The following is a 12,332-nucleotide window of genomic DNA, read 5'->3' as shown; positions in this document are numbered from 1 at the left end:
GCTGCCTAACTTCAAAAATTAGGTGCATTTGAGAAAGAGAACTATGTCACAATCTACAATATATTAGCTCTCTCCCTATAAATCTGTAGCTAATGATGTAATGTGTAACATGAAAATCATATTGGATTTATGTTCAGTTCCATTAGGAATATGACCTTTTCTCATTTGGAGCAACATGGGTACTATATTTTGCCAGAAATGGGGCAATCTAAACAGAGTAGCTTTTGAATCATAGGGACAATGACTGATGACAATTTTAAAATAGTCTGTCAGGGGGTTGCTAGTTATTTGAAATGGATTAAATTTTTGTGTGAAAAATCTTGTGTGAAACCTTTGTCTACTGATGAAATACGGAGTCAGATAGGGTGAAACGTACCAAATATCTTCATTTCACCTTCATCATTGCTAAAAGAATAATGATAAATCCTCCAAATAAAGCAATTATTTTCATATTTATAAAATGCGTTTTTTAATTGAAAGTGGTTGTTTTCAAGATATTGAAAAATGAAGCAAAATACTATTATTTCAGCTCAAAGTGTGATATTCAGTGCACCTTTTATTTGTTTTCCAAAAAAAAAACCCCTGAGATCACCCAAGCCATGAAATTTTTCTACCTTTTTAATGCTTTTTCAGGCGTTTACCACCAGTAAGCCAAAACATTCATTATTCACAAAATTGTAGTGAGTACCTCTGATTTCCTTGGGTTTCAGTGTCAAGAGTGGAATCAGACTTAGAAATGAATACATAAAGGCTATAACTTTGTTTTGTCTTATCATCTCAGCTCCTCCAAGAACTTCCCTAGCCTGATGGAAAGAATCTTCATAGGGAAAATTATTGTGGCCCAAGTCAAGTCAGGTTGTCAGGACATGGGTGGTGACTAAGAAGCAGAAGTACAGGGCCCATATGCAGGTGATCATTCTCCACAGGTAAATCTAAGAAAGATCTTTACAAGATTGCAGGAGGGCAGGGCTAAAGATTCCTCACCTGAAGAAGAATGAATGATGGGGAGGAGAGCCCTGCAATGGTATTTACAGGAGCTACTTCTTCAGAACCTCCTTGCTTTTAACTTGGACAAGATGTCACAAGACATGTGGGGTTGGCATGTGAAGACAGCATTCAGGGAAATCAAAGTCACACTTCCCACTGAATTGTCTGGGATTGCTTCCTCATGATTTCTTTCACCAAGCTCTTTTGAGAAAGGTTAGGTCATCAAGTATAGGTTATCACAGATTGTTAGATTCATTTTGTTGAGACCATTTATGAATGGATACATCATGGGGTTTTTGTAAACTAAAAATGAAAGAGAATCATTAAAGCTATCAGTGCAAAACTGATCTCTTATCAAAGTACAAATATATGAAAATGGAAAAAAAGATAAAAGCTTAGTTAAAAAAGAAAAAAATTAATTTAAAGCTCAGACTAACTTTGAAACTACTTTTGGTTACTTCTGAAACTACAGTTTTGTTGGCTAACACTCTGAACTGCTACCAAGGGGTCAGGCTGAGCTACCTGTTCAATGATGCATTTTGGTGATTGGTTCTGATGCCTCATTGCAGTACAACCAGAAAATCATCTCACAGAGTAGAATAAAGGCGTGAGGCATTTGAACTGCAGTTCCCCTGGAACAGCTCAATGACATTTGTAAATCACTCTCTGGGTTTTGATCATAATATTCAATGTTCTTTTATGCTGTTTGTGACGAGAATTAGAAGTACCTACATGAAAAAGAAAAGAAATATCCAAATGTCTTCATTCATGTGGTATGATCCTTAGGTAATCTGTGTGATGATGTTTTATATCTGTTTTTAGCCTTCCCTTTCTGTGCTGTTGAATACCTCATTTTATATCAGGAGAAAGGCTTGCCTGGAGGAAAATAAGACTTAGTTTAGTCAGAAGAAGACTAAAGTGACACAAGTAGGTGGAGAGAAACATCAAGATAATATGTTTTGCCAAAATCTATGTGACTGCTGTGTGTGAGCTGTGTTTGCAAACTCCATTTTGGGCTACCATTAAGGCAGGAACCTTTTCTTCATCAAATGTTGGTCAGCTTAAGTATGAGAAATCCTAAGCTGGCATGACTTTCCCACTCTTCTCACTGAATATAGAGAAAACCTCAAAGACTTTCATTAGACATTTGCCTTCAGAAGGTTTCAGTTCAGTGGGGGGAATCTTATCTATTATTTTGTGAATGTTAAACCAGAAGTTTTGATTTTCAAGATATAAGGAATATTTCATTTTAGAAAGGTGGTTTAATCTATCTTTTTGCAAAAGACTGAAATGAAAACCACTTCAACTTGACTGAGACATTTGATTCGATCTGAAATATTATTTATTGATTTACCTATCTAGCTTTGGTAAAAAATACTTTTTCATAAACTAAGGAATTTTTGATGGAATAGCCCAAATCTTTTCAACTTCTTCCTTCAGATTGTTTAGAAGTAATTGAGAGAGCCTTACCATCTTTCCTACAATGCGTTCAAATCTCCGGCTGAGAAATGGTATGTATTGCCATAACTTCTACTGAATCATAAGGGACAGGAAATTCACGTATCAGAGCCTGGGAAAGGCGTTCTTATGTAGGCTACTAAATGGTGTCTTCCAGGGCTTGCAGTTATCTTAAAAAAGGAGTATAAAAACCTTCTAATTTGGTTTGCTGAAATTGCACTGTTTAACAATGACACTTTTCTTCTTTTCCCCAATTCCTCACCCCCTCATTGGAGACAGTACTGTGGGCGCTCACCATGCCACTGCCTGATGGCTGGTAGTTGGTAGGTCCCCTGTGGAAGGTAAGGAGCATCTGCTATAAACAGTCCTCATCCCATTGTTGGGGACTCTTGAGTCTCTTCTGCCTTGGGACAGAGGTTACCCCTCAAGGAGGTAAGGAGATGTGCTTGGGATGAGGGGGTGGCCCCAGCCTGGCAATGCAGAATGGAGAGGATCAGGGTACAGAGAAACTGTTAAGCTGCCTGAGCCCAGGTGAGGTTGTGGCTTGGAGCAGAAGCTTTTGAACACTGCAATGAAGGTTCTCCCCCAGATATTTTTGCCATGTGTGATTTGAGTGAGTTTCAGGTTTGCCATAAGTCTGCCCCATAAGAATTTTCAATCATTTTCTAGACCAAGAATAACACAGTAAGACCCAAGTAGGAACATAAGTGTCTGTTATTTGCAAATCCTTCTAAAGTGACAGAATAAGTCTTTTAGATGGAAATTATTCTGAATTGCTGAAGAAAATAAATAAATGTTGATTTGTAAAATTACAGGATTAAAAAAAAAAGCAGAACAAAACCAATAAATCTTCTTTTGCTCATGTAATGTTCATTGAAAGAAAAATACCACACTGATTAATATTTTGCACTTCATTCAGTACCATTATGCTTTCAATGGAAGTCTTCATAACTACATATCTTGGCAACAACAACTTTAGGAAAATGAAGTCTGGTACTAAAATATGTTTCACATTAAAAAAAAAACAACAGTGGTTTTTTTTCTCCCGATTTCTTTTTTTTGCGTTCTTCTATATTTTTTATCAACGTAAGCTGTCCTCTGAACTCACTGTGCAGGATGTGCTCCTTTTCAGAAGAACAGCATTTGCATGTAGTAGACGGTAAGGCAGAACGCATGCAGCTATTTCATATCCCTAAAAAAAATCATGATTGTATAGCACCATGATAGCCTTCTTAGTATACAAAGGGTTAGTGTGCATCATAAAAAGAATGAGCAAGCTTTTGATTTTAATTGTAATTGTAATCCTCTCCACTGAAGCCTCAAATGCATCATTTGAAATCTAGTGGAGATGTGAGTTTTCACTGCAGCCACTTTACGTTTGTGATACATTAAAAGGTGTAATCCAACTGAAATGTAAATCACTGTGCTTGAAAACAAATTACAAATGAAGATAACAGGGCAGCATACTAGCACTAAAGCATCCGAGAACCCATCTGAGGCGGTTTTCTTTCAGACCCAAATTGCAGCAGCTCTGTTATCATGGGTAATAGGGTGCTGCTAGGGCAGGTTGATTACAAGGCTATGGTAAACAATCCTTTTAAATGCAGTGCCTCAATAGACAACATTAATCAACTGAATTCACACAGAGCCACAAAGGGAAGTGGTGGGCCAGCCCCTGTTGCTTTAACTCATGCAGTAAGTGGCCGAAGTTCAGTGATCACTTGCCTCAGAGGTGTTTTCTGTCCCTTCATAATCAGCATTAACTTGTATGAAATCTTAATTGTGAGCCCTGTGGAAAACAAGAAAATGAACACTTGAGGTTTCCTCTCAGAAAGGACTGTTCTTTCATGCTTCAAGCAATAGCAATTTTGCTTCGCTTAGGCAGTGGCCTCCCTGGGACAGGACTAGCCTCTGAGTTGTGTGTTTGCTCAGCCCCCCGGTGCTGGACTAAACCGCAGGATGGGTTGGGAGGGCAAGTTCTGCCCAGCGGTGCGGCCCCACTCCTGGACCACCACACAGTGCTAAGCCGCGGAGAGACCAACCTTCTCCCTGCTGAGGCCCTTCTCCCACAATAAATCCGCCTTTCCAAATAACCCCCTACCCAGCCAGCCCTATTGCATTAACAACAGCTGGTTTTGGGGCGTTTTTTATATTACCAGCCCCCTTTTGAAATTTGTCATAACTCAGTTTATTACACCACTCAACCTGTTTAAAAGGTTCATGCATTTATAGCATGTACTGCCAAGACATCTCCTCTATAATTGGAGATTTGCTTTAGAAAAGCTGTTGTAATAGGGTGAGGAGAATAAGCATCTTTTGGAAGGATGTTGATGCAACATGGAAAATTGGGTAAGCTATAGAAAAAACAAAGTGCAATAAACAGCTTCTATTTAAGAAATAAATAGAGTAAGTTAAGTCTGTCTGAAGATAGCTTCAAATAATTCAGCAAATGATAATAATAACATTCACTGAATGACTGCTAAAGAATACCTTATAAAGTAACTTACAGGAGTTCTGTGAGAGGCCAGCTACGTGTAATCATTGAGCATGGCCATACTCAGCAATTCAATTTATTTTGGAAAATTTTAATTGAACCCTTTAATTGAAATGTCTGTAATTCTTTAGGACAAGGAATATCTGCTGTCAGTTCATTAAATAAAAAGAGAATACATAAATGTAGGAATTCCATAGAACTGAGCATAAAAAGCATTTTAAATTGGTGATACTTACAAAAAGTTTGAAACCTAGGTGCTGGGACACCACAAAGTATTATTAATGGGGTTTGGGGAATTTCACATCTAGGTTTCTTGTTAATATCCAGTCCTAACTGAGTGATATAAAATGTTTCCTCAGCACAGGATGGCAAATGAGCTATTAACCTTCAGACCTAGTTCCCAGGAGGTGTCTGTATCATTAAAAACTCAGGGACATGTTAGGTATCTTTCTGGAAATTTGGAAGACGGTATGGCAATGGATAATGCTTTGCACTCCTCTCCAGAATTTTATCCTCCAGGAGAGGATATTTCCAGCACTCTCAGAAAAACAGTGACTATATATTGAACCCTTTGAAGAAGAACAGAAGACACTAATATTTGACCATATTACATCTAAATGCTTTTTCCCATTTTGCTTCTCATCATGCATTTGTAATGTTTTTCATGAATCAGGCCTGTTTCATAGTAATACTGCACATGGGTTTGCACGTGAGTCTGCAGAGTGCGACTAAGCATGGGATTACAACTGCAGTGCAAATGGCATACAGAAACTGGTGCAAAATATAGTGAGCAAATGATTATAAAAACTCATCAGCATGAATAGACTGACAGACCTTTACTAAAAAGCTTCTCTATTCCCTGTACAGGCACACTATGGGCATCAGTACAGCCATTTCCCCTGGGCTGCTTTGCCAATGTATGTGATCACCATTACTTATGGGGAACAGCTATAGGAATATAAAGGTAATTCACATCACTTAGTGCTTGGATTTAATTCAAGCTGTTCAAAGTGGGTGACATGTTTTGTTTTTTTTTTTGGAGGATGGTTCTCAGGAGGGATATGACAGGAATATTAATCCACCAGTATTAACTCAGAGTGCATTTCATTTAAGATAGTAATCTAAACAGTGTTAGCTTAAATATGCTTCAGTACTCACCAATCCAGCCTAAATTTAACTGGTGACCTAGATTGAAGAGCTCTAGGGGCACAGATAGTACTCACCACTTTAAATCTAAATAGTAACCCAACAGCACAAACCCTTCTGACCATGACTCAGAGGAGCCAGACATATCTGGAAGGTAGAGGAGAAAGAGTCTGAACTGAATACTTCTGACTTGGGCGGAAGACTGTACAAAGAAGCACTAGCCCCCGAGACCTTGAATATATGTATTGAGAGGAGAAACACTATTAATCCTTTCCCTTGAACTCCAAGGCCAAGAAATGAAGGGGATTGCTGTTGAAAAAAGCAATAGGGTGCAAGGAAACTGAGTAGCCCGCATCCCTTTCAGCTCTTGGACCTTTTGGATGCCCTGATATCTCTTCCTGGACTGTCATAAAAAGCCTGTTTTCTTGGCTTCCAACAATGATTTTCCCTTGGCAGGGTGTTGCATAACAAATAGTTACTAGTCAACTAGATTAAGGTTCCAGTGTCCAGAGAAGTACATACTCTAATAAACTGCAGATGTACCTTTAAGCTTTTAACTGGAATAATAAAAATAGAGATTTCATCATTCATGTTAAGCACAGTCTTTAAGGAGTTTCTGCATTAATATGACCTGTCATAAAATGATCGTTAAGTTTCATTAGACAATAATAGAGATAGAAGGAATGGAAATACCACAAAACTGGTTCCATTAATTTTAAAATTGTGTACTTTCTCTGCCACTATTAAAAAAAAATTCAGATTATTTGAAAATTTCTTAAGATTGCAATAACTTCTAATATTTTAGAGATTTCTTTAAGAATACAAAATGTTGAGAATTGTACACAAAGAAAGAGGGACATGTACCTGACTGTGAGTTCAGCTCAACTATACAAAGGCAGCTCACAGTACAGACTTGTAACAAATTGGGCAATCCAAGATGCTGTAGTCAAGAACTATATGAAACACAGAGATCATTTGTACACATGGAGCTGAAAAATACGGCTGTTGTTTTCACTCAGAGATAATGATCATATCCCTGGGCCGCAGGATAAGGCCTGCTTTCTTGGTTCATGAGCATTTAGAAACAACTCTCCCATTGTTAACCTTCCCGAGGAGAGGCTACAAATGCAGGGTCGGTTGTACAGGAAACAAAGATGTGGGAATCATTTAGTGCAACCCTACTCTTAGACAGGTGCCACTCTTAGTCTTTTTAATTGATCTCATTTGTTACTTATACCTGTAAATCACACTGTTATCATCTCTGAACAAGCAATGGAAACCAGAATTTGTCACTGACTAAAGATAGCAGACCAAGTCCTGAAATGGGCTGGTCATATAGATTTACTGGCTTAATTACACAACAGTACATTAGATTGAAATGAGATACTTTGAAAAATCCAAATTACATGCAGGCCTCTTGTTTCTTTATCCCACATTCACACAAAACACAGTTCAGATGCTACTGCTAAGAGAGTAAGTTATACTCTTCTGAGAGAGACAGAGCCAGATGCAGTGCCAGGCCTGACATAGTCAAAGAATTTTTCAGTAAGATTAATTTTATGTTGATCTAAAGGCCTACTATGCTGACAACTTGACACTCACATCCCAGATCTGCTGCAGTGTCATGATGGGAACAGGAGCATCATGAAGGAGAACAGCTGGGAGCCTTCTCAGGGGGACAAATTCAGTTATTTAGGAATGGGTAACATTAATAGGATTTAATTTGCTTTCATTGGAATTACTGTCCTATATGAAGCCCCATGTAAAGACTACGGAGCATAAAAAGAGGGAGACAAATTCTCCACACTGAAAGAGTAGTACAAATATTCAGATGTGTTTCTAGCTACTGTTGTGCATGCCTCTTAAATACTAATGGAGCCCAAAGAGAAACCAGTGCTGAAGTGCTGGATATCGAAACCCAACCTCATCTTCTGTCATACAAAATAACTACAAAAGCATACTTCCAAAACAATAGCTTTCTTTCCTCTGTTGTTCACATTTTGACTACTTCTGTGGCTGTACCTAATTGGTCCACCCCAGCAGAGACAGATAAAATTATGAAGGCTCTTCTGCTCCCACATGTTTATCCAGCTTTCTGGAGACCCCAAAACATCTGTTTCACAAAGCAAGTTCCAAAATTTTGTCCTTTTGGGGCTTCAGGAAGACCGAGAGGATGAAATAAGACTACTTCTGAACAGTAATCTTACGTTCAACCCTACCTCTACTGATCTTGGAGAACTGTGGAGGGAGGTCTCAGAAACCAAATTTATTGTCATTGGTAAGAGTGGCAGGAAGAGAAAAAGAGTTGGGGGAGAGGACTGACGTGGAATATATGAGAGCAATTGAGCAGCCTGGAATCTTGAGGCAACATGGGTACTGCTGGAGAAGTGGAACAAGACTGATGGGGGACAAGGTGGCTAGAGAAAGAGAGAAAGGGGGAAAATGCAGGGCAGGAAAACATATAGCAGAAAGCAAGAACCTGTGAGAAGAAACTGCAGCAGTGGAAAAAGATGGGATTCCTCAACAGAAACTTGCATTGGAAATATAAGGCAAAAAGATAATATCCATGGAGAAGGAATAAAGAAAACTGAAGTGTGAGATGAGCGATTTGATAAAGGAAAGGCTATATAAGTGGTGCAATGTGAATCAGCACAGAAAGATACATATATTAAGGGATTCATGTAGTCCCACTGGTCACTCAGAATGAAAGACAGAGAAGAGAGACTAGTGAAAAGAGAGCTGAGTCATAATTCATAAAAGTGAGCCAAAATTAAACCAGAGAAAATAAAAATGACTGGATGGAGGGAACAAAGAAGGGAAAAAAGAAATCCAAAGGAAAATGCCCAAACAGGAAATGCAGAAGAAAAATTATGAAAACCATGAATAAAAAGTTTACAGAAAAGTTTAAGGAAAAAAAAGAGGAAAATGTGAGATGGCATGGAGACAGGTATGTGGAGGAAATAAATACAGCAATAAACAGCAGCCATAATAATTCAGAAATAATAATTCATCCATTTTTTTAACATGACTAGATCACTATGTGGTCATTACACTTGGTGAAATGAGATGACACTTTGTTTGCATTGTTAAAAATGCGTGGGTACAGACATTCCCCCTAGCTATTATCATTCATTCCTTTGCAAGATAACTAAGAGCAGAGAAAGCCTTCCCCTTCCTCAACTTTATTCACAGCATTTTATGGTACACCCTTCTGCCTGCTAAGAGCAGACAGTGGTGCTGGCAGGCGCACCACAATTGGCAGACATGTTTAAACCAGTGACTGCAAAAATGAAATGTATGAAGCACAGCTAGGCAGGAAAACTAGAGTTGTACTAAAAGCCATAAGGAATTAAACTGTTCTCCAAAACTGCCATGCATTGCAAAATAGGTAAACACTTATGCATTTCGATCAGTAACCCTCCCCAGTTTGTGATTAGCTACAGTTTTGAACAAAACAGCAGTAGTTGTTCAAACCTGTTCAAACCTACACGATAGGTATTTTTGTGAGGTAGGCGTGTGTCACAGTTCAGTTTTTTCTTTGTGATACACCACCTAACCTATGTTGAGTGAGAGAGACCAGCACTAAATCTTACCCTTCTTTCACTAGCTTTCTCAAAGGGATGTCTTAAAGAAAGAGGTACCTTGCCCCAAAGGAATGGAGAGGCTTCCTTGAGTTTTCCCTTCAGAAAGGATACCAAAGGCTGGGAACCGTTTCTGCAAACTAATGTAAGAAGGATAGGGGGGCCTGGGGAGGGACAAAAACACAGAGCTAATACAAGTGCAAAAGCTGCTTGAATAAAACCTATCTAAGCCACAACTTAATTTCTAGTTCTTCACTCAGATTACCCGAAGTCCAAATCCCGCTTGAGGGCCACCACTTAGATTCCTTACAGACAGCTCTTGAAAGTAGTAGTGTGGAGAAACCACATTTCTTTGATTGTTTCCACCTCCTTCCAAGCCCAGAGAGATTTGGTCTCCTTTTGCTTTTCTAGCTACCTGTGGCAAAGCTGGTGGGCAGGCACTAATTCCGTGAGAGACATTCCTCAGTTTGTGAACCCTGAAACCAAGTCTCAAGGAAATGGTAAATAGACTTCAATTTCCCTCCTTATCTTAAAGCTGGTCTCAGAGGCCTTTGAATAATCTGGGAGTAAGCGTTCAGCTGTCCTAACCTTTGATGTTATGTTATCGTTTCAGCCACAAGACTCCCAGACATTACTGATGCTACCCCCGTGCTGTCATGTTTGCAGTACGGAGAAATGGCCATCCTCGCCTCTGTCAGGCACAGGGTTCCCAGGGGTAGCAAATGTAGCAGAGGGAAGGTAGCAAAGATGTGGAGTTAGCTCATGCCTGTCACCAACCTCATACAGACAAGGGACATGATGCCCTGAACACTTCTTACAAGGTGGATGATAGAAAAGTGTCCTTTTCATAGCCAGACATGCTGTTTCCTCTTGAGTATAGAGCTGGTGGGGCTCAGAGCACAGTTGTTCCTTGCAGCGTTATTTACTCCTTGGACTTAAAGGCACTGCAGTTAATTAAAATTATTTCCTTTTACGCTGAAACCCAAAACCTCTGAGATATTGAAAGAACATAGGTATCGATGGTGAGAAAACATTCATGCAATTTGCAAGGACAGCACAGACACTGTTACTGTCTAATCTCCTATTTCACAGCAATATGTATTTTTCTCAAGCCTATGGTCCCATTGTCATGATAGGGTGTAGCCTTGAGATTTTGACAGAGATGATGGTAAATTTTACAGGTTTGGAATCAGACAAAAAAGGATGGTTCATCTGTAATTTTTCTCTTAAATAATCTTTCACCTGTTTTTTTTTTTTTCCTCCAAATAAACCATAAACGAATCAATGTGAAAAGGTTTTTAAATAGGGGATTCTTGAAGAAGTTAGTCCAGATAAAAGAGTGACATGAGTTTAAAAAGAATTTAAAGTTAAGCTGCAGTAAGTTGTGGATACTCTTATTCAGAAACAGTCTTAATTCAGTTTACACTAATTCATGAAGCTATGTCATGTTAAAGACACCTTAAAATTTTGAAACAAAATTTCCTGTGGAATTGATGTACTTTAAGTAACACACTTTAAAAGTGAATTCAGGTTAACTTTTCTCAAATCTCCCCACAAAAATAAATTACTACTCATGGTATGCAGTTAAGACTGGATCATATATGAAACATTCTAATATTTGTCTAAGGGATATAACAATGGATGCCATTTTTATTTCTCTTTAGGAACATAGGAGAAGTTTAATACTGTTAAGCAATGACTGTTGCTTTTGAACCATAATGAAGTGTTTGAATATTATTATTTGAAAATCCTGTTTCCTAATCTGCATGGAAGATTCAGTTTCTAGAAATTTGTAGAATATAAGGGGTAATCAACACATTTTTACCTTAGCAGTAGAATAGGAATTGATCACATGAAAATTAAATTTTAGCTCCCCATGCTGCCTTCATTTGCAGTTTTTGACTGAACCCATCTCATTCAGACAACATTGTTGGCAGTTTTATTTAATTCAGTAATTTCAGCTGGTTTAATAGTTGAACTTGTAGAAAAAAACAGTTGGATGTTGGTTGGCACTGCTAGTAGCAAATCATTTCAAGGAATTTTAACAGGTTAGACTTTTAACATTTCCAAGAGAAAGTGACGAAGCATTTGCCTTGTAAAGAAAAAAGACACAGATTCATAACAACAAAATAAATGTTTTTACCAGGCAGCAAATAGATATTACAACATATGCTTTTTTAATCTGTAATTGTACTCTGCTGAACATATGCAGCATAAAATAGCAAGCAGTAGAGATTCAGCTTTTAAAATAGCTATCAGAGCACAGATTTGGAGGTTCAAAGCATCAAAAAGTGAACTAGAAAAGCGATACCTTTTGCACAGAGGGCTGTACACTTTTACAGGTTCCAACAGGGGTTACAAGTCAATTTTTATGTTGAATCTTGATTTAAACGCATATGCATCTCGGTTTCATAACTTTAGATCTTTTACCCTGCTAAAGTATGCAAAGAAATGCAAGAATTATAAGGGTTTATTAGCTTTAACAGAGAAGCAACAGTTGGTTTAATGTGGCCTGTTTAGTTCTACTGTTGCCTTTTCTTGTGCGACAGTAATAAAAAAACCTGAAATACGAGTCTCAGTATTTTATTTGCTTGAAGTAGAAGAATGGACAAGGCTTTTTCTGCATTAAGCAGCTGCATAAGTTAGAGTTGTCTCTATCTTTCTTT

Source organism: Gavia stellata, chromosome 1, assembly GCF_030936135.1.
Source record: "Gavia stellata isolate bGavSte3 chromosome 1, bGavSte3.hap2, whole genome shotgun sequence".
Taxonomy (NCBI): Eukaryota; Metazoa; Chordata; class Aves; order Gaviiformes; family Gaviidae; genus Gavia; species Gavia stellata.
Note: the sequence above shows the minus strand (reverse complement) of the source record.